The following is a 5,740-nucleotide window of genomic DNA, read 5'->3' as shown; positions in this document are numbered from 1 at the left end:
AGTCCTGAAGACATCCAAATCGGGGCATTAACCTTTGAAGGTGTTCAACACTTCAAATATTTGGGAGTGTTAATAAAAAATGACAACAGTAGTTACGACACAATACAAGACAGAATAATGGCAGCAAACAAAGCATATTACGCCCACACAAAATTGCTGAAGTCCAAACTGCTCACACATGAATGTAAACTCCGCGTCTACCAGTCAATAATACTACCGGTGCTGTCCTACAGCTGCGAGTGCTGGACATTGACAAGCAAAGACGAAAGTAGCTTAAGAGTTTCCGAACGAAAAGTACTCCGAAGGGTGTTTGGCCTCATACGCTGCAACGATTGAACGTACCGAATACGCTACAACGATGAGTTGCTAAACTTATGCCAGGGAGAAGACGTCGTGAAATACATTAAATCCCAAAGGCTTCGATGGTTAGAGCACACTGTGCGCATGGAAGACAGCGGCCCCCAAAAATCTTTTTTACCAACGAATTGTCTAATGACCCGAGCACGAGGACGTCCAAGGTTAACCTGGCTTGACCAAGCCATAGCCGACGTAAAAAGCTACGAGTTAAGAGCTGGAGATCTATTGCTATGAACCGTGCAGATTGGAAGAGGATTGTGGATGAAGCTAAAGCTCACCCTGAGCTGTAATCGCTACTTGATGATGATGAAATGTCTCGGCGTGGGAAGTGCATCTACCTGCTGTTGAGAAGAGTCTCTTTAATCGTTTGAGTCGCAAGCGGCGTGATGAGATTTTACTTCGAGAAAACCCAATGCACTTCGAATATTGTGGACAACTGGCGTGCGTTACCGATTGTTGAACTCACATTTACTGAAACAATGCATAAATAGGTACCAATGGAATCTTCCTACCCAAAGACATATTGACCTCGTGAAGCAGCCCCACCAGCAGCAGACACCACAGCCATGCTGTATCGTTTGATTTATTTGATGCTTTTCAGCTTTTCATGTGGACGATGTCAGTAATACTGCTTCCCATCCGAAGCGGGTAATACGGGTCTCATCAAACCGGATCGCTCTTTTCCAGACGTCAGCACTCCAGTGTTTGTGCTTTTTACAGAATCTCAAACTCACTTTCACGTTTTTATGAGATAAGCCCTGTTTTTGTGGCTTGATGGCGGCCTCCAACCCAGCGCTCTGCATGCCGCCCACTAACTGATGGGCTTTTTAAACTTGTGCGCGACTGCTTTTGATATTTTAGCTACTTGATTAGTCAATAATCACTCCATTTCTCGCGCATCGCTGTGCGAAAGCAGATTGAGGCGTCTTTTTGTAGCCTTTGGAGCCTTTATATTCCGTCGTTTAAGAACATTAAGTACAGTTTGATGGCAAATTTCCATTTGGTTCTGTCAATTTTAACATACGAATGACTGGTTTGATGGGAAGCTCTTCGGAATGGCTATAATATCTTTAAACTGGAGAGGGTGCAAAGAAAATATGTGGAGAATCTCTACCGAGACTGTTACCCCTGTCTTCACTGACGGCTCCAAGATAGAATCGGAAGTCGGAGCAGGGGATTTCTCTACATCTAAATCAGCCAATTTGTCTATCTCCTTTATACTGCCGAATACTGCTAGTGTTTTTCAGGTAGAAGTCTTTCCGATCCTGCCGAATGCTTAGGGAACGCAGGAGCGCGGGAGATATCAACTTTTTCCCCCTCTAGTTAAGCTGCGAACGAGACTCTGACGACACTATGGTGCATATCCAAATTGTTCAACTTCCGTAAGGAGGAGATCAAATATCTTGCGTGATGCAGATAACTTTTTTGTGATGTGGCTTCAAGGACATAGGAACATAGAGGGAAAAGAAATTGCTGATGAGTGGTTTCAGAGATCTACCACCCGGTTATCGGCATCCCTCTGACTGTTGTTAAAGGGCAATTGCACAACTTATTTCTCAGAAAAGCACAGATCAGAAGGAACTCCATTGCTTCGTAGGGTATTTCGAAAATTCTATGGCCCCAGTGCTATAGACACAGACCGCAAATAATACTGGACATCCACGACATTCAATTTCCAAACTTATAGCTACGCTTACCAATCATTGGACACTCACGCATAAAAGTTGACTTTATCATTTAATCCACGTTGCAGTAGCTGTGGGGACTTTTTTTAATTTAATTTTATTTTTTTCGTCGGCGAGTGTTTGTCTATATCTATCCCGATTCTTTTATGATTCTGCTACAAGCAACTGTTATAAATAAGTAGCGGTAAATTCAGGGGCAACTGATATGCAAAACAAGCCACGACTACATCTTCACACGCTATGGCATCCGTATGTACGAGTATGCGCAATATGGCATAAAAAAGCACTTCCAGACACTGGCTATTATCAACAGTTGCGCAATCAGGCGGCAACAACCAGCCACCAGCTTGCATACACATACTCTTCACAGTGTGTGTGTGTGTGTGTGTGTGTGTGTGTGTGTGTGTGTGTGTGTGTGAGCTGCAAGTGGATGAAGTTCATTGCTCATTTGACTAGCTTACAGTGCAGCTGCATCTACCAGACACCACTCACTCCACACTTCTCCGCATTGCCGAGCCTTAACGACCCATTATTAGTCGTTCACTCCCTGCTGGTCATTGTGGGCGCATTGGTCCCAGAGTTTATCTGCAGTTTGATTAGTCGTTCGTTGTTGCTTGTTTGTGTTCATTAAGAGCTGTTTCCTACATCTTTTCCGAGAAGGTGTGCCAGATAACACCAGCAGCTGAGCTGAACTCCTCGTTTTGCCATTAAACTCTTCCCTTTGCGGTTGCACAGATTTTCTCTTTGTAATTTTTTTTTCTTGTACAAAACAAAAAAAGTTGCATTGGTCTGCTGTATGCGCTATGTAGTAAAATCTTCACTACAGATTGCACAGTACACGGAAAATGCATGAATGAATAATGATTAATGGTAACGAACATTGATTGCCAGAGGGATAATACCTACTCGCCAAATGTATGTATGTACGTGTGTGTGTGTGTATGCAAGTCCCTGTGCAACTTTGTATGCCTGGGGACACGGACTTAAAGCGCTGTAATTGAAGGATATTAATGACATTGGCGAAATCTTCTGCGATTGAAAACAACGACGCGCCTCAGGTAGGCAAAAAAGGTGAAAAATTGCAAATTTCAGGCTGCAGAGATTTCAAAATGTTTCCTTCTTCATTTGAATAAGCATGCTGAATTGGAGACAGAGGGTGAGCCTTCAGCGACTTTTGACGTATGCGCAATTCCACCAGTCGTTCGAGACTTTTCAGCATGAAAGAAGTCATGCTGATAGGTGTAAAGCTCTTGAGGCTGGCGTAGTCGTCTCTTCCAACCTTTGAGATGAAAGCGACCCTCACCGTTCTCCACGAGCGTGGTATGTAGGCCAGTGCCAGGCATGCCGAGAAGATTTTCTTCAGGGCTGCTGTCACGGACATATGTAATTGCATTACTGGATCAATAAATCCTTGGAATCATATATATAATTGGCGCTTACAATCATTGTGGGTGTTTGGCCGAGCTCCTCCTCCTATTTGTGGCGTGCGTCTTGTTGTTGTTTCACAAAAGGGAGGGACCTACAGTTTTTAACTGAAAACAAAATGGTTTAACGAGGACTAGCAGGTACTCTGCTACTGAGGTATCACAATGGATCGGCAACGGCCTAAGTGAGTTGGTTTAAGGACCGACAGCCACTTCTACGTACCCACCTACCTGCCTACCTGTCATGCAGTGACCGCAGCGACCAAATAGAGAGATCCAAGCTGTTGGCGAAGATTTATAAAAATACTCTATTTTTGTTGAAAATTGTTTTATTTATAGAAGAGCTGTGAACTGGTATTAGTGCTTTGGTGAGTTTATGTTGCTATGGTTAAAGACTGGTATAGGTACGTCTTCAGCACTTTTTACCACGCACAGTCCGTCACCTATCCTCGTAAAATCACCAATTAAAAAGTCAGCTTAAATTCAATTCAATTTCATGTAGAGCCAAGCATAAACAACTCATGGCAGATTCTGTGAAATTTGTAAATAATTAAAAGCGCGCAGAGTACAATAAATCACGTTTAAGCTTGGAAAGAACCATAAACTGTAACCATAAATATGTGCGTATGTTTGTATTGAATTGCATTGAGCACGAGCGTAAAGTGGCAAAGCAACGACAAAAAATAATAAAATATAATTGTGCATATAAATATTGCATTAAAAAGCGAAACCACAGAAACAATCAACAAAAAAAAAAAAAAAAATAATGAAATAAAAAAGTAGGGACGCACTACATTCGAGCCGGACCGAGCTTTTAATGCTCAAACACATTTGAAAAACACATCGTAAAATTTAGTTTAGGCTGGCTGTTCAAGCAGGAATCAAACCAAAGCATAGACAATGAGATTGATGGGTTGTAACATCAGACGGGCGGGCGGACGGAAATGTAGTTTTAGTATACAAAAAAGTCGACGATCCTCATAATATTTATGTATCTCTGATCTAACTGCAGTGGTGGCAATTCTGTTACGTCGTTATCGAGATACTCACATGGGCATTGCGACGCTCATTTTTTCAAATGATACGCAGTGCACTGGCTTGAGAGAGAGTAATTTGTTCCGAGATTTACGCTTAAAACTTGGTATAGAAAAAAATGTTCGCCCAAGGTAGATGTCCGTCTAACAGAGGTGTCCGTTAAGAGAGGTTTCACTGCATATGCCTATATTTATCTCTATTCCTTAATGCCGTTACATACAACCGTTACGGGAACAAAATTGTTATACCCTTGAGCACAAGTGCGCGCGGGTATAAAATTTGTGTAAACAATGCAAACAAATAAAAATCTGAATAAAATAAAAATGGAGCAATGAGTAATAAGCGAATAAGGAAAAAATTGTGCAAAAATACACAAACATACATACTTATAATGGCATGAGAGTCAAAATAAAAATAGTACAAAAAAAATTGAAACGAAATAAAAATTGCGCTAAAAAGAATAAAGGCCATAAAAACCATCTTTAATTCAATAAATTTGGTTTGCAAGCGCTATAAAATGTATTTTAGGTAGTTTATAAAAATTACGAAAAAAATGTCGACTCTCTGAAAAGGTAGACAACTTATATATACTTTGGTTCCACGAAAGAGTCTTCTCCTATTTTTCGATAGAAGGGTGGTTCAATGAGTACGTGAAACGTAAAGTGATTGAGAAGGTTTCGTTTTCAATCGAACTTAAACTTAAAAAACTGCGGAATTATTGATAGGATCTGTTGCTAGTCCTATTAATCGGGAAAAGACTACTCAAACCCTAGGCAAGTTGCAGTAAGGGTATTGCTTAGAATTTTTCATTTGGCATTTAAAAAATAATCTACAAGGTGGCACAAAATTAATCATCCATTTTTAATTTTTTGTTTAAAAAATTTTTTTACTAAACAATTTGGCATTTAAAATAATATACAAGGTGGCCCAAGTTAATCATCCATTTTTAATTTTTTGTTTAAACAAATTTTTTAATAAACAATTTGGCATTTCAATTTCGGACTTGACACACCCAGTGTTGGGCGGGCGTATGACGTGCAAAAGTCAGCGGAATATACTTGCATATAACCGCAGACGTTAAAAGAGCAGCAACAAAATTTATGTAAGCCAAAGTAATAACCCTCTTTTCAAAAAGTCAATCAAGGCGTGCAAAAGTTCAACAACAACAACCAAAAGAAAAAACGCACAAAGAAAATTAATCACCAATCGTCTCACGTACAGCGCTAAAAGCGAATGCTG

The sequence above is a fragment of the Anastrepha ludens genome, chromosome 4 (genome assembly GCF_028408465.1).
Source record: "Anastrepha ludens isolate Willacy chromosome 4, idAnaLude1.1, whole genome shotgun sequence".
Lineage (NCBI taxonomy): Eukaryota > Metazoa > Arthropoda > Insecta > Diptera > Tephritidae > Anastrepha > Anastrepha ludens.
Note: the sequence above shows the minus strand (reverse complement) of the source record.